This window comes from Acomys minous, assembly GCF_964271855.1.
Source record: "Acomys minous genome assembly, chromosome: 14".
NCBI classification, from domain to species: domain Eukaryota; kingdom Metazoa; phylum Chordata; class Mammalia; order Rodentia; family Muridae; genus Acomys; species Acomys minous.
Window position 1 is genome coordinate 96,335,626 of NC_140496.1, and position 26,719 is coordinate 96,362,344.

The 26,719-nt window shown below is 38.0% G+C and overlaps 1 protein-coding gene across 6 annotated transcripts in view; it reads right to left on the bottom strand.

Moving 5' to 3' along the window:
* BMPR1B (bone morphogenetic protein receptor type 1B) overlaps positions 1-26,719 on the bottom strand; it is a 331,935-nt gene that overhangs the window by 205,061 nt on the left and 100,155 nt on the right. Inside the window, exon 1 of one of the 6 annotated variants that reach the window (XM_084756096.1) lies at positions 11,300-11,408. The exons of the other annotated variants lie outside the window; for them this stretch is intronic. The gene's annotated coding sequence lies outside the window, so the exon portion shown is untranslated. Of the gene's footprint in view, positions 1-11,299; positions 11,409-26,719 lie in introns of those variants that run through there. 6 annotated transcript variants of the gene reach the window in all.

Sequence of the window (26,719 nt, forward strand, 5' to 3'; positions counted from 1 at the left end):
ACAGGGCAGGATCTCTGGACTTCTGTAAGAGCGCCTTCAGCACAGTACCTGCTGGGCATAGGATTTCAGAATCCCCAACTTAAACACAGTAATCACCATTATGACAAGATTTTAACAGAGATGGGAAACTCAAGGAAATATGTGTCAGTGTAGGATCTGATATAGGTCAACGGAGAGTGGTATTCATAAACCTGAAGCTAACAGAATATTCAGGTATTTGCTAATTAAGTGTGAAATAATATGAACAACTATCATAAAATTTAGACTATAGTTAACTATAAAACTACTTTTCAAACTAATATAACTCATTCTGTATTGGAATCACTTGTCTTTACTGCAACAAAAGCAATAAAAGTCTACATATCCTAAATAAAATTAAAAGTGAGGCCACCGTTTCTGTCCAAAGCAGTACAATAGAAAAGGAAAGATGATTTGCTATTTAATAAAGAATTAAGAAGTCATTTTTTTAAATCATGTGATCTCTCAGAGGAGGAAATCAAGGTGACAAATATGTTCAACTTAGACTAAAGAAAATGTCACCAACTTTGAACAATGCATATCAAGTGATTCACAAGCACAGCATGACTCAAGTGAAGAAATCCATTCTAGAATAATTTATCCAAAATAATTCACATGGTGGGTGCCAAAATATGAACTAAAAATTCCAGGGCTTTTAAAGCTGAAGGCTAATAAAAATAAACTATTTTAAACTTAGAGTAGAATGTGTCATATAAAATACCGCTTGTACTTCTCTTTTAGTGATGACCCACAATAGATGTGTGAGTGTGTGGATGCATGTGTTTGTGTGTGTGTGAGTGTCTCTATGTGTGTCTATGTGAGATGCATGCACATCAGCCTGTGAGTATACTAGTCCTTGCACATATGGAGGCCAGGGGAGGCTGGTAGGTGTCTGCTTCCATCATTCCTCACCTTATTTCTGTGACACGGAGTATTTAACTCAACCAGAAGCTTGATATTCCTTTAGCTGGGTTGGCTCTACCACAAGCTCCCAGGATCCTCACGTGGCTACCCACTAAAACTGGGTTTTCAGGCATCTACTACCATGCCCAGTTTTTAGGTGGGCCCCAGGGTTCAAACTCAGGTCCTCATGCCAGCATAGCAAGTGGCATTATCCACTCAGCTGCCCCCTATCCTTCTCATACAATTTTAAGGGGAAAATATGTAAAATTCTGTAATAATCCAAGTACCATCTCTTTGACATTTACTATGTAGATGAATAAAGAGAGTCAATACCAAAAAAGTCATCTCAAAACCAACCTCTTACACATTTAAGTTTTTCACAATTTGATACACCTTGAACCATAAAACATAACGGTAATCATCTCCACATTCATTGCCAGAGGAAAGGCTTTGCACTGTGTTCCATTTTGAAATAAGCTAAAGAATATTTCATAACATCAAACTTTCATAGTCTGATTTTTTTTTTCTTAGAAACTCACTACAGAGACAATGCAGTGAACTTAATAATTTAAGCAAAGACCGAAACTGACCAAAATTTTTCTAAATCACTGCTACCACTTATTATACATTGTTCTCCATTTCTTAACATATTAAGTTTAATTGAAGGGTCAAGGTGCTGCAAACAAAAGCGGTTTTGAAATCATCACCACAGGCACAGTTGCTATGAAACTACACGGCCATGAGCCATGTAGCTGCATCTCCTCATGTACTTCAGCCATTTTCATGCAAATCATCATTGTCAGATTGTGATGATATATGGCATGTGATTATGCAAAGCAGAGAGGGTTAACAAATGCTAATTACTCTACAGAATATATATCTATGACTTTTGCATTTAATGGATATGCAGTCTATTTCCATAAGATATAAATAACACATTGCTATCTACTAAGGTTTCTAATACATTAGTATAATTTTTTTTCATGGATAATGCTGTTTCTGTGAAATTGTCTTTTTCTCTTAAGCAAAACATAAAGTTACTTAAGATGTGCCTTGAGCCCAATAGTTTTAACACATTTCAGTTGAGTTGTACAAAACGAGCACATTTGGAGGGAAATGATTCATCTTCTTAATTTACTCATGAAGATTTCTGAGGCGGTTTACAAGAGTGTGAGACATGGTGATAAAAAAGAAGAAGCAGCATAACAGCAAGTACAAAACCAAACAGAAATAAGATGTTAAGGACCAGACAGTGCAGAGGCAGGTACATACAACCTGACCCACTGCATGCAGACAGGTCCTAAATTTAGCTTGGATTCAAATGACAACTGAGATGTTGAAAAGAAGGAAGTGATAGGGATAGATGGGGCTCCAAACTTCAAAATTCATGGAGCTGATAAATCAGTCCACAGTGCTGTGTCCCAGTGGCGTATTAGGGGGTATGTAGGCCAGAAGAACACTTGTTTTCTAATGCAATGGCTGATTTTGCAGAAGTTATAACTCAGGAGCACTACATATACACTATCAAGCTATGAGAAATCACACTACTAAAGGCTTGATTCTTCATCCATTTATTTGTTCTTTCAGCACATACTTCTGAACTCTCCCATGTGCCAAGAACTTATTATTCCACACACACTTGAAATGACAGGATCAATGCCCTGTCCTCAGGGAGCTTCAGTCACACAGAGAGCAGATTGGGCAAGTGTAGACATACATTGAAGATAGCAGAAAAAACAAACAACAACAACAACAACAAAAAAACCCTAAAAACAAATAAAATGTATCTCATTACTCTTAGCCATTCCACCACTGAAACACAGCAGCGTACAACTGAGATCTGCAAGTATAATTATCAGCATATCAAGATTAACAAAGTTTACTCTTTCCCCCAAATATTAAATGGACACTGAAATATTCAAAGTGATATATGAAAGTTACAACAAAGGTATCGATTGTGACTTGATCGTTCAATGTGCCTGCTTTATTTGCAATCAGAATTAACTGTCACTAATATATCAAACAAAATGTTCATAAATGTTTACAAAATATAGTATGTTCTCTTTGTGGTCCACATACTTCATGTCATGATCATTTTGTTGGGAATGGCATGTTATAATCATGAGTCAAATACCATAACTAAATGCCCACAGCATACTTTCTTACTGCCTTCCTCTCCAGCACCAATGAATACACTACTAGAACTCAGAACTTATGTTTTAATATGAATGAAGGCATACACTTAAGGAGTATTCGTTGGGCTGTGGTTCCAAATTATTCATAAACAGCACTAAATGTCATGAAGCAGTAGATACCATTTCTAAATTCACCACGTGACAAAATTGTATAACTAGAGACAAAACACATTCTCTCTAACTGTTCTATTTCTAGTATAAGAGGTTATCCATTTTCAGTGTTCACTGCTTCCTGAAACACACACAATCTACAAAGATCTTCAACATTCCACTGTCAAAGTAAAGCAGAAAAAAAAAACCAGCTCAGATATGTATGCAAGAATGTTCTAAGTCCCATCACTGCTACACACCGCTCCATTTATTAATATGCAGAAAGGGAGGGGAAGTTGGCCACTCCTGTCTATGTCCCCTTCAGTACACACAGGACAGATCCTTCATGGCAGAGGTAGACGGTAGTGGACACCCTAGGTCCCAAACTGCACAAGTTTCTCTACTTTTCCAGGATGTGCCAAATTGTTTTCTGAAGTGTTTTTAAGAGGAAAGAAATTCCTCTTTTGACATATTCTGGACCTAGTTGTAGATGTCAGACATATTTTGTAGCTGTGACAATGGGATACTCCAATGCTGTTTTAATTTCGATTTCCAGCATTATGGACAACTTTTGTAGATAGCCAACTCTATAATATCTTGAATAGTTGGCCAAGAATATTGGGGGAACCTCTCAGTCTTGCCCAATATGTTCTCAGGGTTCACGTCCTTCTCTAAAGAGTGCTAGCACATTCTTTCAAAGTAAGAAAAACAGCTATGTAGTGTGGTCACTCAACCCCTTTAAAGATCCAAACATAAAGACCTGGTGGTATTTGAAGCACTGTATTCAGAGTAATTAGCCAGTTTTTAAAATGAATGGATTTTAAAACATGATTTATAAAAATATATTTTAAGATTAACCCCCTTTGATGGAGGACACCAGGAGAACATGGCCCATTGAACCGATAAAGCAGGGCTTGCACAGGCTCACAGAAACTGAACCAGCAAGCAGAGGGCCAGCATGAGTCTGCACCAGATCTTCGGCATATGTCATCTCTGTTAGCTTGGCATTCTGTGAGACTCCTAATAGTGGATGTGGCTGTCTCTTTAACACTTTTCCTACTGGGTTTCCTTGGCCAGGCCTCAATTTGAGGGGGAGCAGCTAGGAAGAGTGCAGGGAGGGGAACTGTGGCTAAGACATATTGTCTAAGAGAAGAATGTATTTTCAAAAATGAACAAATGAAGGAAAACTGAGGTCCAAAGAATGAAAACACTGGCTATCTCTCAAGCTCAATACCTAGGAGGGAGTTGTTCTGGGGTTTGCCCCATAGCTGAAGTCCCTAGCTAGAGTACAGACAGGAGCGTATCTTAGTGGCCATCTACCCAAGAACACCAGCTCATAGTCTACTTTTCATTGGGATATACAAAGCAAAGTTTCACAGAAAACTGAAACTCTTGGGGTATTCTTAAGGGTTATTTTAGGTCTTAGAAGCTTTTGTCTTTACCTTTTATAGCTCTGCTAGTGGAAAATAAAATCCAATTCCAGAGGCAAATTGGCCAGGAGCATATTTTTAATCTCCCAAGAAGCATACCCTATTTTGTGAGGTATTTGAGTTCCCAAGATTTTCCATAAGAAAATTTTTCCTTCTCCTGAAAACTAGTCAAATGTCACATTACTGGATGTTCTTGCTCTTCAAATCGCGTGGCTTCAATGCTTCCCAAAAACTGTATGCACTCATTCAGATAGTATAAGATACTCTTCTCATTTTATATTGTTAATTTTTCTCTTTGAGACATGTGCCCTTGCCTTTTCATATTTCTATTATATTTAGTTGACCCTAGCCATTGACGGCATGTAACATCATCACAAGCAGATATGTATGAAAAGTTAAACCTTCAGAGTTTTCCATTCATAAATAAAGTACTATATATTCCACTTAATCCATGCCAGGATTCTATGGGCATTGCTACTCTTCTGCTTTTCACTAGTTGTTTTGTCCTTTCTTTCCATCTTACTGGGTCCAATATAATAAAAACATACAAGTCAGCCAACTGACGTCTTAATTTCAAGTTAGACACAAAGCCAGCACTTAAGTAGATTTGGGGACCTAGAGCGCTGCACTGAGGTGTCTTTCTAAAAGTGCAGCACTCAGCATGGATTGTTATGATTGGATGGTTTGCAGATTTCTAAATTAAAAGAGCAACACTGTTTTCATTCCAACCTTGTTTATGTAAAGTTTCTGAAGATTAGAACCTTCATGTTTTTTCTCACCCTTGCCTTTCTCTGGCTGTCTCCTTGCACTGGGAATCCAGAAGTGACAACCTGCCATTATCTCCAATAAACAGTAGCAATTCCAAGAGTAAGCTCTGGGCCTGGTATACACTGTCAGGAAAAACATACTTGAAACTCTACCTGTACCATGTGTGGGTAAATGGTGAACAGACAAAGAACACACGCTCATTTCTATTCTGGTAATGAATTCCCAATTCTAAAAGACAGAGGATGATACTTTGTTTAATAAGAGAGAAACTATAACAAGTTTCTGATTTCCCCATGAATGTAAATTAGAAAATTTCAAATATCTGATGAAAAAAGTTTGTAAACACATGACAAACTATGGGGCTCTCCTCTGGCTGTATCTCCATTATACAACATTTTTATTTTGACCCAGTCAGGGCTTCCTACATGCTAGGAGCATGGTTTATCACCAAGCTTTACCTCAGGTCTTTATATACACCACCATTAATAGGATATCATATATTCATGAGAACAAGTTAATTAGAGACCTGAGATCATTATGCTTATGCTATTTTATCCTCAGTAGGTTAATTTACTCTAACTGGTAAGATTTAAAGAAAACTCAGATGATTATTTCAAGTAATTTAACTAATACCATGAGCAACCTGTTATAGCCTCCTGCCTACAAAGACCCTGATCCTGGTTTCTATAAGTTTAACCTTATTCTTAAAGATATATGTACTGATGTGATCAGGTTAAGGATGTAGTGACAGAAACATTATTTATGGAGTTTTCTTGGTGGACTCGAAATGCCATCCTCATGAAAGGGAGGACAGTGGAAGACTGGACACTCAAACTCGAAGGGATAATGAGATACGAGAAGTGTTTGAGTCCCCAACTCAAGGAATGCCAACAGCCACTAGAAGCCAGGAGAGGCGAAGGGTGAACTGCCTCATAGAACACTGGAAGGCACATAGTTTTGATGACACCTTGATTTTGGAACAGAGCTCGTTTTGTGCTTCAGTCACACTAGGCATGTGAGGTATTTAATTCTTGCAGCTGCCTCAGGAAACTAATACAAGTCTAGTTGCTGCCATTTCAGAATATTGCACTGAAATTTCCAATTAGTTAATCTAGGAGAGGCAGCAACTGGAGAAAAACAAAGGATTGCATGTGATTATTCAGAGAGGCCTGGGAAATAGTGTTGAAATTTTTCGATGTAGAAAAGTATGAAAACCTCTTAGTCCAAAGGGCTAGTTTAAAGTACCATTTTATCTCCTAGAGTAGTCAAGAATTACCAACAACATTAAAGTAAGTCTCTCCTTTCGTACATTAATTCCTCCACTAAGACTTAGTACAAGGACTTGCCAGAATCAGATCAAAGTCTACGACATTAGATGCCCCAGTACCACTTATCTATATCAAAATTCAGAAATAATCATACTGTCAATCATAAAAGAGTGTAAATGTTGTTCTTATTTCCTCAGATGAAGAGAAGAGAAAAGATCTGTGCCCAAACTTGGTGAATACATGGCTTGGGGTGAGCCCAAAGTGCTTCTGTCTAACTATCCCTAAGCCTACATCTGTAAGCGTCTAGCCACCATACGGCTTAATCATCCACAAGCCCAGACCTTGAAGGTTTCAGCTTCCAGCCTCCATCTGTTAACCTAGGCCAAGAATGTTTTCAAGCTCTGAGACTTAACTGGTGAATGAGCTCATCCTTTCTAGTTCTTTCTGAACTCAGGCTGGCTCATTCAACTCAGCTGTTCTGGGTCAAACCTCCTCTCCATGCTGACTGATTCAAACTGGCTTCATCTCCACTTCTCACTGAATTGCAACTGCTTGTGAACCTCTCTCTGAACTCCATGAACTTAACTGAATCAATTCAGCTGCACTCAGCTGAATTCCACTGAACTGCACCAAACTATGTACTCCTGAAGTCTACTATACTGTCTCCATGAACCGTATTGTATTCCTGTACTGTACTCCTCTCTACTCTGTCTGAACTGATATTACGTAGCTTTTCTTTCCTGTCATCATTTGAATTGGGTGTATCCTATCTTTGATTCATTCTTTCAAATCTTTCTCTGATTCATCATTTTGTCTGCCCCTCAATGAGATGTTATTGCTTCAGATTGAAGGCATGTACTAAATTCCAGGCAGAGAGATTAAAGGTGTGTCATCAAATCCAGCAAGAGGGATTAAAGGTGTGTACAAAAGGCATTTCTGTATTGCAGCCTGATCACACAGACCTAGATCTTTGCATGTGATCCCTTGCTAGAGTTGCCCGATTAAAATTCCTCTACAGAAAAGGAAAGCAAACCACTGTGCTTCCTTCACTTTATGTCAATCAAAACAATCCCTCCCAAAAGTGTGCTTCGTAAAAAGCACCATACAGAGAATATGTATGTTAATGTCTTTAAGTCTTATTTAAAACGAAAAGGAAAAAGTCACATGACGCATTATAGCTAGTATTTTCTTTCAATTCTTTAAGTAGTTTTCTAAGATACACCAGCTACTCTGACCAGGGGTGGGAGGGTGCTACCAAGTAGTAGTTGACAGGTATAAAAGTTTTCTTTGTGGCTGAAAGTCGTAAGAACAACAACTTATCGGCCAAAATTCTTAGTTGTCTTCAACACTACTACATTATCTATAGTGAATTTAAATGTCCATGGGCCATACAGAAACAAGTATTACTAACATTAATTTACAACTGGGAGAACCCAGACACTTAAAATTGCTTTACGTAAGCTCAAAGAACTTGGACAAAAATCCAATTGATGCCTCTCGCACGGTGAGGAGGCAACAGCAGAGGCAAATGGTGCCACGGGCAATGGGTACTGCTTCCTATCTGCAAGATTCAGAGAGAAATGATAAGGCCTGAGGCCCACTATGACTGGCTTATATTTAAGTCTGCATAGCTCACCAGGTTACATGTCTTAGGTTTCTCTCTAATACTTCAAGACTCATGACTAGAGCAAGGTACTGAATAAATTAGACTATCAGAAATCCTGCCACTCAAGATTATCTTTAAAATCAGTGCACCGTATCTATCTCACTTCTCTTCACTCAGCATACGTCTGATACTAACAACACAATATAGTTTTAGTTTGGGCAACTAATGATTTCTTAGAATATTCTAATATTCTAAAAGTCAGAAAGTTTCTGCAAACATGTGCTTATGGCTATAATTTCCCTTATAAGGAAAAAAAAAAAAAGAATAGCTCCTAAAAAGTTCTAGCAGTTCAAATTTCACAAAAAAGGTTATTATCACTTTTTAAAAACTACTTTTTTCCACTTGGGATTCTAACATTAATTCATGCAAATGCACCTCACGAAGCAATTTTGCACTTGAGAAGTTCTAGTGTGAGAATATAACCAAAGAAAATACACAAATATTTCATGAAGAAAAGTCATGGTCAAATTCGAACTCATTTTAAGCTTTCCCATTTGAACAGAACAAATTCAGGACATCAATGGATTAGATATATAAAATCATCTCAAGTGTGAGATGAAAAATATCTCCATTTTCCAAAATATTCCTTCTGTAGCAGAACAGAAATTCTGTCCCAGATAAATCTAGTAGCTAGCCATTAGTTTGATTGCCAAAAATAGTGAGAATTCATAGACTACACAGGCACAATTTAATCTTAGTAATGCAATAAGTTACATCAGCTTCAACAAAGCAATGAGAATTAACATTTATAAGCATTTTACAAACACCAAGAAAAAGGTACTATTCACTTTTATCCACTGAATTGGAAATTACAGACATTTTTATAAATCCCCAAAGAGCTGTTACCTATGACTGCACGATTGAATGTAAAGGAAATCTAGATGAAAGAAGTTTGTGACTGTTATCCTCGCTAGAGGCCTGCTAGTTCTATCTGAGAAGTTATACTGGTGAACACGGTAAAAAAAAATTTTTTTTAAATATATTTGGGTTACCAAAAGATGTAAATCAGTAGCTTGTTGTGGACATCCCACACATAACCATAATTCATTTCCTAACCTTATAAGATCTGCATTCTGGTATCTTAACATTAAAACACGTAGTGCAATCAATTTTGTATAGTTTAGCATGCTCACAGAATGGCTTAAAGCTTGCTCTGAAGTGGCACATGCTCGAATGTAACCAATGGACTGTGTCTAAGATGTCAAAAAATTAAAACAATTTTACTCTATCTAACATCCCCACGAACCAACTCCTGAAAAAAAAAAAACTGAACATATAATTTAACAACAGAGCTGACATGCAGACAACAAAACCTTCTTCATGAATAGAGTTTTTAAGAATGAGCATGCTTGTCTAAAATCTTCATATTTGTTTAAAATCCACAGACCAAGCATTTAAATTCTCTCATAGATTATAAATCAAAGAAAATTGAAGGCAGCTATATAAACAGATCATTGCCCGCATCTGCTGTGTAGACACCATGGTCTCTAATGCAGAGCATTTAGCCCGCTCACCTCTCAGCTGCCATCTTTGAATAAACATGTCTTAAAGCACCATCCATCTCGGCAATGAGAGGCACTTTTCTTTCAAGAACAAAGACGTTTTCAACATTGGACTCGATGTACAAATGTAAAATCAAGCAGAAAAGGGAGTCTTGTGATACAGGTTTATGTTAAATGTTGAATACGATACTACCAAGATTTTCCAAAAAGAAGGTGCATTCAAGGACCTGGAATATTCATTTTAACTGTTTTCTTTTCTGCTATTATTTCTCTGTATCATAGTATGTGAAGAACAACTTTTCTGCCTAACATTTGGGGAAGTTGTAGGAAGAAATTAGTTTCATCATGACTTAAAAGGAAACGTCCAGTAATTATCAGAGGAACACACTCTGTTTATACAACTTTTTAAGGGCATGCAAATATAAAAAGGACAAAAATTCAAAACAAATAGTATATAGAAAAGTTAGTTCTTTCAGAATATGAGAACCAGGATTACTATATTAGATTAAAGGTAGTTAAAGATAAGAACAAGGATTTAAAAGTTTTTTTTAAGGCATGTTTATTTTTATGAAGAATTTTACATTTTTCTACTGTGGCCAATATATAGAGCAAGTACTATCAAAGGAAACTCTTTTTTAAAAAATATTTAATTTTTAATTTTTGTGCATTGCTGTGAGGGTGTCAGATCTTAGAGTTACAGACAATTGTGAGGTGCCATGTGGGTGCTGGGAATTGAACTTGGGTCCTTTGGAAGAGCAGGCAGTGCTCTTAACCTCTGAACCATCTGTCCAGCCTCAAAAGGAACCTCTTAAGAGACTCAATACTTAAAAAACAAGGCCTAAAGATGACCAAGACCAGGACCGTACTTCCTGAGACTATTGAAATTTCCACATATGTAACTGGGGCTCTCTCACTCCTCACCCCACTCCCTCAGAGTACTGCCTGCCATAATGGTTGTTTGTTAAGGGAAATAAAGTGGAGAAACAGGATATAAATGCTTACTATTGAAGAAAAGCTTGTCTGGGCCAGTACGTTGGAAAACCATTTCACAATAGTCAACCTATGTGAAAATGTTAACCCCTGACTTGTTGCCAAGGTCATAGAGACCAGGGTGATGCCACACACAATGAGTGCCACCTGAGTGTCTGTAAAGAGAATGTGTTGCAAGGGTTATTTTTACATAACACATGTCACCGAGAACCAGGAAAAGAAAGAGCAGAGTCGGTAATTCTTGCTGCATTTTGCTTTCACACAAATTCATTTCATGATCCTTCTTAGGGGTTACTAAATACTAGCAGTGCTATGCTGATGAATGTACGATCCCTTCTAGGTGGGACCTGGCAGCACAGTTTTTAGTTGAAATATGAGAACAACATTACTATTTCCAAATTCAATTTCAATAACTACATTATCATGAGGTCTCCAGAATCGCCAAGGACAACAAATGTGAACTGTTTACCTTGAGTGGCACATTTCTCTCACCCAGCTCACATGGCTACACCGTGGTGGGCTCTCACTGCCATTCTGTTTCCATTAGAGCCTCTCATGTACCCTCCACCTTCTGCTGCTGTTTCTCATAGCGCCATTTTACAAGAATGGAAAAGCACCAAGGAATTTTTCCTGAAGTGAGACTCCAGCTATAAAACAAGTGAACCAATTTCCTGAGACCTGAATAAAAAGAACATTTCTTTCTCACTGATTAGAGAAATCCAATTTCAATTTCTGTGCATATAAGACTTACACTCTTTATTAACGTCCTACTGAAATATGGTTATCAAAATTAGAAAATAACAACACAACAAAAATAGGATGGCACATTTTCTCAAGCAGCAAGCACACTGGTTTTCTTTGTAGGAAGACCAAACGCAATCTAGTGAAGACTTCACATCTCACAAGTTTCCTATGCCAACATTTAAAGGGTATTGGGCTGAAGCCTCATTAAGGATGGAAATGGCCCATTACTGTAGACTAGAGAGCCTGTCTAGGGACTGATGTAAATTCGGCGCAAAGATAGGAGCCAAAAAGAATGATCCACTTGCAAATTTTCCTCTTTCAAGAAAGTAAAAATCTTTTTTCAGTCTGGACATGATGAAATTACTTTTGTTTTTTCAGCCCTTCATGCTTTAGACTCATAAGAGGGATATATACTTATTTTAAGCATGAATCACATTGCTATATTTTCCTTTTGCTAATTTAGCAAGAAAAAATTAATTTGTTCTTATAATTACTAATTATAAACTTTTCAGACATCAAACTGGTGGCTTCAGTATCCATGTCATCTAACTTTGCATGAGTAATGTTCCCCTTTTCCAGACAAAGAAACCAAGGCTGAGGAGAAAAAAAAAACACACATACTGAACACTGCCCTTAAGACAAAGTGAGTGTATGTACATACTGTCAACAGAAAGGATCAAAGGACTCACACCTCTATTAGAGATTTACCTAATCATTTGGGCCTTCAATAACTATTCAAAAGTTGGCAGACAAATAAACCCTCATGAACCTTTCATGAAATGGTTGAAAACTAATGTGTTTTCCCCCCAGATATAACTTATGCTTCACTGGGTTATAGAGTTTGCTTAAATATCACCTGTGACTTTTACTATGTGTCTTTATAATCAGTATCCAAGATAGTCCCTGGTACATAGATCATAAATCCTTTTGCACAATAAATATTGATAAAAGAATACATGTGTAAATAAAACATCACAACCACAAGGCCAAGTAAAGCCCCATGCCTTTCAGTTATGAATAGAAGCCACACCTGGTGTTTAAGTCTCAACATGACTGAGAAATATGTAAAAATATTATAAACTTAGATTCAGTTGTGCTATAAGGAAAACTGAAACTCCAACCACGTGGGCATTGGATCCTAGACCACCTTCTCACTGGCAATGACAATCTACAGGGACATGAGAAGAACTCATGTGACTGTTTAGACATTTACGTGTTCCTTGGATATTGACCTCCATTCATATCTGAACCAAACCTCAGGGTAGTACACAACATTAGTGTCGATCCAAATAAGGACCATTGAAAAGTCAGTATCTGGGGTCTTGAGGTAGCACTATTCCAAATTTTCTGAGACAGTGCCAGATAGATTTCTAAAGTGGTTGTACAAATTTGCACTCCTGCCACCAATGGAGGATTGTTCCTCTTTCTCCACATCCTCATCAACATGTGCTGTCACTTGAGTTTTTGATCTTAGCTACTCTGTAAAATGGAATCTCAGAGTCATTTTGGTTTGCATTTCCCTGATGCCTAAAGACGTTGAACATTTCTTTAAATGTTTCTCATCCATTCAATATTCCTCTGTTGCGAATTCTCTGTTTAGCTCTGAACCTCATTTCTTAATTGGGTTATTTGGTTTGGTGGTGTTCAATTTCTTGAGTCCTGGGCATATACCCAAAAGATAATCCACTACACAACAAGGACATTTGCTCAACTATGTTCATAGCAGCCTTATTTGTAACAGCCAGAATCTGGAAACAACCTAGATGTCCCTAAACTGAAGAATGGATAAAGAAACTGTAGCAACATCTATACAATTGAATACTACTCAGCTATTGAAAACAAGGAAATCTTGAAATTTGCAGACAAATGGATGGAACTAGAAATGATCATTCTGAGAAAGGTAACCCAGACTCAGAAAGACACACATGGTATGTACTCATTTGTAAGTGGATATTAGCCCAATATATATGTCCTCTGAGAGTCTCTACCCAGCAGGGGATCAGATGCTGGGACTAGCTCCTGGACTCCAAGTGAGAATGGCATTGAAGAATGGGGGGATGGAAAGACCCAGAGGGTTCAGGATCCCCACGAGACCATCAAGGCTGGCGGATCTGGACCCAGAGGGACCTGCACAAACTGCTGTATCATCCAAAGACAATGAATGCAGTAAACCTAGACCCCCTGTTCAAATCTAGCCAATGAAAAGCTCATTCTCTGTGGTTGTGGGGAGAGTAGGAACTGCCTCTTACATGAACTCTGGTGCCCCTTAGTTGGGAGGTCCTGTAGGCACACAGAGGAAGGAGAAGCAAGCTATCTGGATGAGACCTGATAGGCTGTGGTCATATAGTGGGGAAGGAGGTCCCCGGCTTTCAGAGGTCTAGGGGAGGGGAATAGGGTAGAAAAGGGAACAAGAAGATACAAGTGAGGAGATAACAATTGGAATGTTATCTGAATAAATTATAATTAACCCCCCCACACACACACAAGAATAAAGCTGCTATGAACATAGTTGAAAAAAAGAAAAGTTAGTATCTTCAGTCCTAAAGGGCAGGGAAAGTAGGGGGGCTCATTTTAATATTAAGTAAATAAAAAATGAAGTATTGACTTTAGTGATCACCACTTCTTTCTTTCATGGTGTGTGTCATAGTGTCCCAACACAAGAGAGCTAGAGTAAATTAAAAACAGAATGATGGAGCAAGCAAGCAAATTATTTTTCTGAAAAGCATCAGACTTCGGACCACCCTGATCAGTGCCAATTCCTGGCTTAAGATGACAGTTCTACTGGATCTGGGGAGAGTGAGCCGGACATGTTAATGGACCTGTGATAGTGAAGAGGATACACGATTAACTTCTTATCCACTCTGCTTTTCAATGTTACCTTTTTCTCCCCTCAAATACTTTATACTTTCATTGCAACATTTCCTTTGTGCTGTTTCCAGGACTGAAATGTGTGGCCACTACTGTTTGGTCCCACACTACTGTGCAGGATTATTGCTACTGCAAAACTATGAGTAACAGAAATGCTTGTGTTAACCAAATGATGGAAGTGGCTGTAATAATTCTCCCTTCCCAGTTACTATTTATTTACACAGAAAAATTAGCTTTCCATACACAAGACAATTGCTGGACTGAGAAGACATCACTGAAACTCTGCATTTATTTCCTTAGCAAGGTATTATTACTCGAATCCAAGCATGTTATCAGCAGAAAAATACACACCAAATAAGCATGTAGCTGCTGCATTAAAGCAGGCACTCCTATTTTGTTCTACATGTATCAGTGATGGGTTGTAAGCTGTATGTGGACTAGTCAAGTACTGAAAGCATGCAAGTTGCCAAACATTCGATCAATACATGGTTGATGAACAGGCTGAATACTAAGGACCTACAAAAACAATGTATATATCGAATATCCTAATAAACTTTAGGAAAACTCAGACAATAAGATAGCAATACAGGAAAAAATCATTATTCAACTTGTAACCTTAATTGTGAAATGAATTAAAAGGCCTAGGGGCATACATTAGGTTTAAGAAGACAAAAGTACTCTTTTAAATTCCTCTGCTTCAGCTTGAACTAGAGTTCTAGGCACTAGGTGATAGTACTTGAAGAAGGAGCCTTTTAGAGGTGATTATGCTTAGATGAGATCCCAGGAGTGAGGCCCATAGGACAGAATTAGTGCCCTTCTAAGAGTAAATGCTACACACAGACCAGCCTCTATCTCCCTATGTGAGTCCACGAGGACAGCGTGGCTATCTACAAACTACACAAAGGCAGCCCTCACTACAACCCAGCTGGGGTTGCTTCCTGGTCTTAGACTTTCAGCTTCCAGAACTGTGAGAAAGTAAGTCTCTCTTCTTTAAACTGTCCCATCTATTTTATTATAGCAGCCTAAGACAAATAATACATCTCCAATTGCTGCCTTTATCTTTATATAGGAATTATTCTAGATTATAATATATATATATATATATATATATATATATATATATATATATATATAGAGAGAGAGAGAGAGAGAGAGAGAGAGAGAGAGAGTTTTAAAGCATCAACAATAAATGTTTTATGATACAGTAAGAAGGCTAGAAGTAGTTGGAAAATATTCATTCTTCAACTGACAGTCATTGACAAAAAATACAAAAGGGAAAGAGAAAAAAAAACCTCCACAATTATTCTAACAAGTAACTCAGAAATGCACTGTGAAGTGGGGGCCACCTTATTAGCAATAAGTGCAGACAAGCAGACATTCCCCACACAAACCCTCTTTCAGCAGCCGTCAGAAAGAGAATGCTTTAGGCATGTGTCATTCTCAGGTCCAGGCCTCTAGCACACTTCTTGTTATATGCAATTAGCTCCATGCCAAGATTGAGTGTGTTTCATAATCAATCCCTTGACCGCATTAACTGTAGGCTTGGCAAACTTGGAAAGGCTCTATTCAAGCAAGCAGAAAACAAGCCACAAACTTATCCCATAGCAAAACGCACTTGCTAGATGCCAACATACAACAGATTTCAACCCTCCTCCATTCATCACCCCCCTCCACATGAGGTGGAGAAGGAGACAGAAAAATACAACCTGCCATGTGACTGTGATTAAAGAGCCCACAAGAACAAACAGAGCAAGACTCTTGGCTTCCTTCTTCAGCTTGCTACTAGCTCATTCTCTGGCTCTAACCAGCCAGACCCACTCCTTCACCCCCACCCACAACCCAAAGTCACTTTGCAGATGAGAGGCAGCATTTACTCCCATTTAAACAGTAACCATCTGTTGCTGGCAGTACTGCTATGGCTCCTTCTCAGGTTCCCAGCTTTGGAACATGAAGGCTGTGGTGCATTATGGTGACTGTGTGGGAAACAGTCTCTGCACAGAATTAATGAGCACTTCCTCTCCTCGTGCCACAGCAGAGAATCAAGCCTTTTAGTTGTTGCAGTGGTCACTGTTAGCGAAAATAATCAGAACAATTAGCCCTATTGGAGGTAGGGGATGTGGCTAGGTGTTACACAAAGCCCAATTTCAATCTTGTTTTTAATTTGGCTAATTAGAAACTCTATTCTTTATCTGGGAAATGCCTTGAGAAGGTACAAGATCAGTTTTAGGTATCTTAGATTATGGTTATACTGACCTACATTTTAAAAAGTGTTGTTTTATTTAAATATTTTATTCAGATTACATACCAATTGTTATCCCCTCACTTGCATCTTCCTGTTACCCCATGCCTCCCTCTTTCACCCTATTCCCCTCCCTAGGCCTGTGACAGAAGGGGCCTCCTCCCTCACCATATCAGAACTCATTCTATGAGGCCACAATTACCTGGATACCCAAACCTCAGAAAGACACAACAAAGAAAGAGAATTTCGGACCAATTTCTCTTTTGAACATGGATGCAAAAATACTCAATACTCGCAAACCGAATCCAAGAACACATCAAAGATATCATTCACCATGACCAAGTAGGCTTCATCCCCGGCATGCAGGGATGATTCAATATGCGGAAATCCATCAATGTAATCCACTATAAAAACAAACTGAAAGAAAAAAACACATGATCATCTCTTTAGATGCAGAAAAAGCATTTGACAAAATCCAACACCCATTCCATGTTTAAAGTCTAGGAGAGATCAGGGATACAAGGCACATACCTAAACGTAATAAAGGCTATATAGAGCAAGCCAATAGCCAACATCAAATTAAATGGAGAAAAACTCAAGGAAATTCCACTAAAACTAGGCAAGGCTGTCCCTTCTCTCTCCATATCTCCTCAATATAGTACTTGAAGTTCTAGATAACAAAAAATATTTTACTCACAAGTAAATTACAATGAATGTAAAAGGGAGGGATACCATATCTTTATTAAAACTCTACTAAGTTCCTTTTGCATAATACATTTTGGACACCATCACTGTGCTATGTTTTCAATAAAGATGCCTTATGCTATTTCTCTCAGATCCCATTCAAGAGACTCTGGTATTAGTATGCCTAAAGAGTTAATATTACACATCTTTTCCAAAGATCTGATATGCATCTACAACAAAGACTCCTAAAACCTATCATTTGGCCTCTTTAAAAGTTATTCCACAAAAAAAAAGAAAAGAAAATTTTAAAAAAATCTAAGAGGGTAGGGACAGAAATACAGTTCAGTGAATAAAGATACTGCAGGGGCCTGACACCTGACTTTGATCCCCAAAATCCACAAAGAATGGAGAGAACTGAACCCAAAAAATTATCCCCTGACCTCCACATGCACACTATGGCATGCATGCTTGCAGGTAGTGGTGTGTACTCGCTTTCTCCATCCCCCCCCCAAAAAAAACATTATGCCTGTACAGCTTGAAATAGGTGTAGTTTTAATACTACCAAAACATCCTGTATTTTCAGTTTAAGAACCAACTGTACTCTTGGAATATGGTTTCCTTATAATAAGATGGATCATTACTGCATGTCAAGATAAAATCCAGTAAGATAATTTAGCCCCATATAAATAGACATCCAACAAAATATTTGAAGTCAGGATAATCCCAGGACACTGTGGTCACAGGGTTCCATAGTTTATGGGCACAAGCAAATATTTACAATGGCCTTCTTCTCCTCCACCCCTCCCACCTCTTGCCAGCCTTGGGCTGTCACTATGCCATCGCTCTGAACTCCAATCTCTTCTCTTTACCATAATTTAATAACAGCCTTCGCACAGCACTTTATGAGGTGCTCCGAACAATGCCTGGCACAGAGACATGGTTTGGATCATCACTCTTGCTGCTGCCAGTGAACAGAGGGCTTTGGCATGACCTGTATCTATTAACTACATGACAAACCATTTTCTGTACTTTCCTCTTTTCCCTAGTCTGACAGTTTTAGTTGGACTATTTCATCATTGCGCTTGAATTGTGATGCATTCATTTGCTTTTTGAACACTCACTCAATCCCTTTACTGAAGTTTCTCCAGGCACCATGTGAATTCAGCTCATAACTGGGTAGACTCCTAAAAAAATAGCCACAACGTGCACCAGACTCCTGTCTACTACACTGCTTCCTAAAGCCTTATATTTGGTATAAAGGTTGAATATTGCATCCTTAATTCACAGCTTTCCTAATAATGATGGTAACATAATTGTTCCATGGCTGCTTTGCCTCAAATACGGGTAAAATATGATAATATTCTCTGTTTTGCCTTCAGAGATGGATGGCTTGATCACAAACTAGACTGTCTTTGAGGATTTATTTTTAAAATGGGCTAAATATATAAATTGATAGTAGCAGGGTAATTTTTCATGCAAAAGGTGGGTTTTGTTTTTTTCTACTTCTGGAGTGTTTGGGGTTTAAAGTTTTAAATATTACTTCCATAACTAAGTTTTCTTCTTCAGATTCAAATAATACAAATATCAGTCCATTGTTGCATATTTTCCATTCCCTCTTCTTTATGACTTATTATGTGTCTATAATTTCATTAATTTACTGAGGTCTACACATAATTTTTTTTCATCCTTGGCACTTGTTTTTGTTTCTCTGAATTCCAGTTTAACCACTAAATTCCTGATTAAAGAGTGCTTTTCCCATCCTTAACTGTTGGAGTATATTTAATTTTATTTAGAGTGTAAACACTGTTTTCTCCTACTCTTTGATTGTCTTTCAAAGTGGAATATTATTTTCATTGATTTGCATAGAACTTCATTGCTCCAGTTTAATGAACTGATCTATAAGCTCTTATTGTTGTCATTCAGTTTGTGATGTTGGGTACTTGAGAAGATTTACAGTTTAAAGGCCCACTTTTCCATCCATCTGGGAAATGGCAAGAGGTTGGTGGCTTTGCAGGACTACCTGCTCAAGTGTAAGAAAACTTGTGGCTCTTTTGTTCTACAGAATCCTAAAATTAGCCCCAGCTCTTTCTCCTCTAGTGTCTGTTAGTCAGGTTTCTGATACTATAATATCTGTCTGAGAGAATCCATTTAACAGAGGGGGAAGTTTCAGGTCACAGCTTGAGAGGTTTGCTACCATGGCCCTTTGGATGGGGAAGTTCACCTATGGAGTGTGCAGAGAATAAGCTGTCCATCTCCTGGCACTCAAAAATCAAAAACAAGACATAAGGAGAGTCTAGGATCTCACAGTCCCCTTTTCAGGAAGGGGCCCAAGACCTAAGACCTCTAGATAGGTCCTGCAACTCCATATAGCACCCAACTGGGTTGTAAGCTTTTAACGCAAGGGCCCTTATAGAATGTTCCAGATTAACACCATCCAAGTGCCAAGAATTCTCTTTCCTTTCCTTCTCTCTCTTTGTCCTCTCATGGGAAAACCTATATTTGTAAGGCTAATTGTTGGTCTTTCCTGTAGTCTGATGTCCATCTGCTGAGTTTCCTGTCCAGTGTTTTCTGAGTTTGGTGCACGTGACCTGTGTTGTGATCACTACAGAGCCTCCTGTATGTTTTGGGCTGTCTCTCCTCCCCACCATTTTTCTTTCTGTGTTATCTACAGTAACACTCTTGTCAGCATGGCAGGAGGGGACGAAGAGTTCAAGGGTATTGTAATAGTGGTATTCTGGGTCTCTTGTGATGGTAAGGGGTTGTACACTAATTTTTTTCAATGTAATTTTCTATTGTATCATTTTCAAGAGAAATTGCTTCGCATGAACCCAGCATCAGCATTACCTGTCTGGAAAGTACATGCTTACCTTCAAAAAATAGTATTCATGACTTTGTGTACTCAACAATGGAGTCGGGTACCACAGAGCGGGAAACTGTTATCCCATGGCTGTGGCTGGGATCCTCAGCACACTTGGCTGATGCTGGTCAATCAGTAACAAAGACAATCATGTTCAGGGCCAAGGTCAGCCCCACTGTTAACTTTTACTTTTTAATTCAATTAATTTAACTTTATTTTAAAATTTTATACTAGGGTTTGGAGCACACAAAATTTAGAATTTTTGTACCTCTTAGAATATTGAAATCCCTTACCAAGTTGCAGTGACCTTATTTAAGTCTCTAGAAATGTTTTTTCCATCTTGGACAGATTGGCTAGTAACTTTTTTCTTTTTCATTTTAACCACTTGAGGACTTACATTTTTGGCATTGACCTTATGAACACAATACAAATGTTCTTTCTTTATGTGGCATAATAATCTTTCCCTTTGAACCATGAAGTACACTGCATTTATGTTTATTGTAATTATATAGGTATATTAAACCCATTTGCAGTATCTTGGTTGTGCTCTATTCCTTAAGCTTTACTAAGGTTCCTCTATAGGAAAAGCACGGTGTCGTGTATAACCTTTTACTTTGAAAGCATTTCAGAGTTGTGTCACCAAAGCTTAGTCAATACAGAGTTCTATGACTTTTTTTCTGGACTAAATTTTTCTTGGCCTCTAATGATTTCCTTTGATGTCTTTTCAGCTCAGTAATACATTTAAAATTACATTTAATATTAACTTGACCTTTTACTTTATATTGTTTTCAATGCTAGAAAACATTTTTACAAGTCATTTTACATTCAGGTCAAAATTCTAAGCTGTGCTCTTTCAAGTGCTATGAAAGAGTCAGTCTCTCTCCCTAGCTATAAATGGTATCTATATTTAAGAACAAACATATTCTGCCTTCCCTCATTGTGATACTTAAAACAATTTAGAGTAGAAAAATATCCAATCTCTAATATTCCCTACAAAACTATTAATACTTGTTAGGAATGAAGAATAAGTTCTGTGCTATTCAACCTCAATAATTATGACTTTCAAAAATAAAGTAATATCTTCAAATTTGATGGTTTTTACATTTTCTTTTAGAAACTGAATGGAAAAGGCTGCAAGAGCTGGTGTCATCTCAGTTCCCAGCTGGCTTCACTCAAGCATGCTCAATGAGGTGCTGGCTGCTGAGTCTGCTGACCTGCACCATTTCCTCTTAGATGGTGCCTCCTCGGTTGAGGCTGACCTCAGATGGGTGAACATCATTGCACTCCACCTGGCTCTTCAGCTGATGTCAGGCTGGCCTGACCTCATTCTTTCATTACAGTGGCAGAGTTTCAAAAGGAAACAAAAGCGGGAGCTTTAGGGGCCTAGAGATGGACACCCCTTCACTTCTGCCAGCCTACTGGATAAAGTGAATCACAAGTCCGCCATGCATGCAAGTGTTGGGGAACATACTCTACACCACCCTTACAGAGATACATGTAGCACTGCAAAAAGTTCAGATAGAAGGTCAAGAAGCTCTTCCAGTGCCATGGTATGCATGTATGAAACTTGCATTTGCAGCACTGCATCACAAAATGTCATGGAGGGGAGTAAGGGGAAAATGGGAGGAAGGGAGGAAGGGAGGATACAAGGCATGGGATAACAATTGAGATGTAATGTGAATAAATTAATAAAACATATTTTAAAATATACTTGAAAATTCCGAAACACCCAAATAAGATTAGGTGGAGTTTCTGAAACTCCGCTAGAGAGATGGAAATTCTTATCCAACTGAAGGAGATACATACTACAGTTAAATAACTTGAAGTTAACTTCTTATACAAACCAACATTAAATAGTTAGATTGTACTTCATCCCAAGGGCAAGTTAGTCTTTCAAGGTCTTTAAATAGCTTCATTTCAAATGCATCCAACATGTTGACAAGGAACATGGGTATGTATCTCTTAAGCTGCAAAGTGTGTAATTATTCCCTACTTTAAAATAATTCCAACAAATTCCTATTATCTTACCCTAATTGCTCTATTACATCAGATTAATTAGAAGTTTGCAAGTTTAAATTTTCAGTCACTAAATCTGAGAAGCAATCAAAATAAAAATGTGATACAATCATGACAATGAGGCAAAAGTATTTTATACAGAAAAAATCTGTGTAAATACACATTCTTTATTCTGCACCTTACATTTTCTGTATTTATATGTACTAAAGATACCTAATCAATAATTTTATATCTACCTTCCAGCTACATGTTTATGAAATATAAAAAGATTATACAAAGTACAAGATATATCTACCTATAATGTAATTATATAATTATATTACCTTTCACAATGACATATACATTAGATAATATGATATATATTGCAATCACTATTATATAACAGATGTCTATTACACATTCATTAGCACATGCATTATGAAATGTATTTACCTTTGGATAAAAACTAATTCAGTAATAATTCATTAATAATAATTCTGCATGAACAATCAAATTCTTTGTGAAAACAGGAACCATGTAAGCAACAGATAAAATGAGTATTGCGTCAGTAGTAAGTGGCCTTTGGGAAATGAGTTATCACAGCAGCACTCACTGGTAGAAGGGATAGAAAAATGAAAGAGGGAAACACCTGGAGCATCAACATGACGGGGTGCAAAACACAATCGTGAGGCAAAGTCAGGGACCAAAATCATCCATGCACCTACAAATACGGTATGTGATTGTACAGCCTACAGCCATCCTCTCCCTCCACCCCCAAAAGCTGCCTTAGATGCACCATCACCTTTTTTTTTTAATAATAACACATTTTTATTAAAAATTAAAAATAATTCATATTACATCTAATTTCTATCCCATCCTATGCATCCTCCCATTCCTCCCTCCCTCCCACTTTCACCCCAATCCCCCTTCCCTATAACTGTGGCTGTGGGGGACCTCCTCCCCCTGAATATGGTGCTAGGGTATCAAGTCCTTTCTTGGTAGTCCTCTATCCTTCCTCCGAGTGCCATTGGGCCTCCCCCACAAAGGGACATGGCCAAATATGGGGCACCAGAGATCCTGTTAAAGTCAGTCCCCAGTCTCCACTTAACTGTGGAGAATGTTCTGTCCCTTGGCTAGATCTGGGTAGGGGTTTGATGATGACTGCCCGTTTTGTCCATGGTTACCTTTTAAAACAAGGAGCTGTCCAGATGAGGACGTTCCCCACCTGGTGAAGACACAATCAGTGACTCTGTGGTATTTCACCACAAAGGGAAGAGAGGGAAAACCAGCAGCACACTGAAGACTGAGGACATCTGAAATATACAATATGACCCACAGACTCTGGCTGGGAGCAATCCAACATTTTTTCATAAATCTGCCAAACGAAAGTTCTGATTTTAGCTATAAGCATCTCTGAAAATACACAATCCATTTAATTTGTACCAGCTACCAAAATATAAGGAAAATAATATGTGCAACCATAATCCTATATTTATCAGCATGATGTCTGGTAAATGCTCTTTAGAAACCCAGTTATTTTCACCTTCGCCTCAAGATCATAAAGGAGGTCTGAAGAATCCCATGTGAAAGTTACCCATGGCTGTGGTAGCTTATTTTTCCTGTTGTTGTAATATACATCATGATGAAAAACAACTAGGGCAGTAAAGATTCATCTTAGCATACAGGTTTTAGTCCAAGCAAAGAAAACCAGGCAAAAGCATGAACAGAACTAAGGCAGAAAACACTAGAGCTATGCTGCTTAGTAGCTAATTCTCTGGTTCTCTGATCAGCTAGTATTTTATACAGCCCAGGACCATTGCATAGCAATGATACTGTCCACAGTGGGCTAGGTCCTCCTACACCAGTCATTAGTCAGGACAATTCCACAAAGGCATGACCATAAACTAACCTGATGTGGGCAATTCCCAATCCAGCTGCTCAAATGACTTCAAGCTGTATCAAGTTGACGGCAGTTGCTAAGTAAGACAACAAAGTCCCTTTTAAAACTACTCTGAGTCGGCAGTGTTACCCCAGCTCAAATCTCTACCTTGAACCAGGTTATACAATCGCCTGACATTCCCATTTCCCTAATCTATAATATCAGGGCTATGGAACTGCCCTCTTGTAAAGCTTACAGGAATATGGATTAAACAGAATGTTGAGTGTTTAGTACAGTACGTGACAAGTCTTCAGAAACAAACAACAATAATGACAACACGGAAAGGATCAGGGCAGTTTGCAAGCTAAATATTTATGCTGTCTCCTTCCCTAATGCCAATTCTCTGATGAAGAAAGGGAACGTTTCTTGTTTAAAGACAAAGCAGGCATATATCTGTTTCCATATGAAAATCTAAAATATATTTAGTGAAAGAACAGCCAGTATATCCTGAAGTTTAAAAAGATACAGAATACTGCCATGTTTCCATACATATGCTATTAAAAATATCTTCCTTTATGGAAAGGGAGATAAAGACATTTTGAAATGTAATTGGTGGAAAAAATATTATTCCTCCAAATCTTTCTTGGGGAGAAAATACTGGAATACAACAACATAGGGCCCTTCCTTCATACCGGTATCCAAACCTGAGCACCTATTAAATTCACCATACAGCTTTTTGGCAATACAGCCTGGAGCTGAGCCACAGTCCAGAGAAGGAAACACACATTTCAAAGCCTCACAAATTCACTCAGATAATCAGCCAGGCTTAAGGCACTGACTTATCCTTTAGAGTAAGACATCTACTTTCTCCTCACTTACTTAAACCACATCATACATCAGCCTGTTCTACAGAGATTGCTTTTAAAGCTGGGCTCTCCTGAAGCCAGCATCCAAGGTATCAGCAATATCACATTTCACTCCTGAAGCAAGGATCAAAAACTTGCCTGGCCTGACCAATGCACCCAACCTGTCTCACTAACTACCAAATCCTCATGTGGCATTCTTTCCACTCAAAAGTCCTTGAGTCTCTAAAGTGAGATTCTGTGGTTCCCTAAATGTTTCTTACAGTATCATTTTAATTCTTTGTTTTGAAGGCAAATTGTTCTGCCTTGAGTTTACACAGCAGAGATTAAAAGTATCCTGACATTCTGCTGGCTCTTAAATAAAAATCAATAAAGGGTATATGATGCTCTGCTAACTTTAGAAGTGCATTTTCTGCTGAGAAAATTCTGTTTTAGTAAATGAGAAATGCATATATAATTAAAAAGAATTTAATTTTTTTATCTAAAAGCCCAGATATACTGACACAATTACATTATTTATTGTTTTATGGCATTCCAATTACATTCACTTCTCTTAGGCACTAGATGAATACTACAAACAGTAAATCTGCAATCTACTACATGTAGTCTAAGAAGTCTACACAGTTCCTATGCTTGCAAGTTTTATGTCAACTTGACACAGGCTAGAGTCATTTGAGAAGAAGGAACCACAACTGAGAAAAATGTCCACCATAGGCAGCTGGGCCTCTGGACAAGCCTGTAGTGCGTTTTCTTTATTAGTGATTGATGTACTATAGCCCAAGCCATGGTGTCTGGTATCATGCCTTGCCTGGAGGTCCGGAGTATGATAAGAAAGCCGACTTAACAGTGAGTGGGAGCAAACCAGGAAGTGGCATTTCTCTAGGACCTCTGCACTGGCCACTGCCTTTATTCTCTGAATGATGGAAGATGAAATTAACCCTTTCCTCCCCAACAAGTTGACTTTGGTCATGATGTTTTCTCACAGCCTTGAAAACACTAAGACAGCAAGAGTAGCTACCGCAGTGTCAAATGTTATATTTCAAACAAACTCTTCCATACTTTATACAGACTTGCCTATATGTACAAAGACTTTGAAATATCCTTTCAGCTATATATGGTTAGGTAAAAACGCTATCCCATAATGCTGGCCTAAATCTGTAATAATGGAAAAATCTGATTCCAGGTCTTCTGATGAATCACCAGATAAATGTAATCACTCAGTAACAGAGGAATCAATATTATTTATTTGCTTAACTAAATAAAAATTCCAATGAATGCATCCAATATTTTCCATGATGCTTTCCACTGGTACCTTCTGTATTTAAGGCACCTTTTAAATTCCATAATCTGAGGAAGTGTGGCGCAGTGATGAATAGCATAGGAGTAGAGCCCTATGTATGATTCAAATGCCAACTCATGTTTTCTTATACTTTAGCCAAGCCTCCCAACTTCTCTGTGCCACAATTTTAGCATCTCCAATACAAGGTGGTAGCAGCAACCAATGCCTCGAGTGTTAGAAATAGTGAATGGCATGACAGATACAAACAAATTATATGCATCTATTAGCTGTAATTACCATCAAGATTGTAATCGGGGCTTTTAAAACCAGAAGAAATTACAAGGAAACCTTGACTAGACCTGAAGACATAAAGTGGAAATTCTGAGCTTTAACAAAGTCATTTAAACATAGTCAACAAGGAAGTATAAAACATAGAACTAAGAGCCAAAAAGTTGGCAGTTTTAGTTCCAAAAAGAATTCA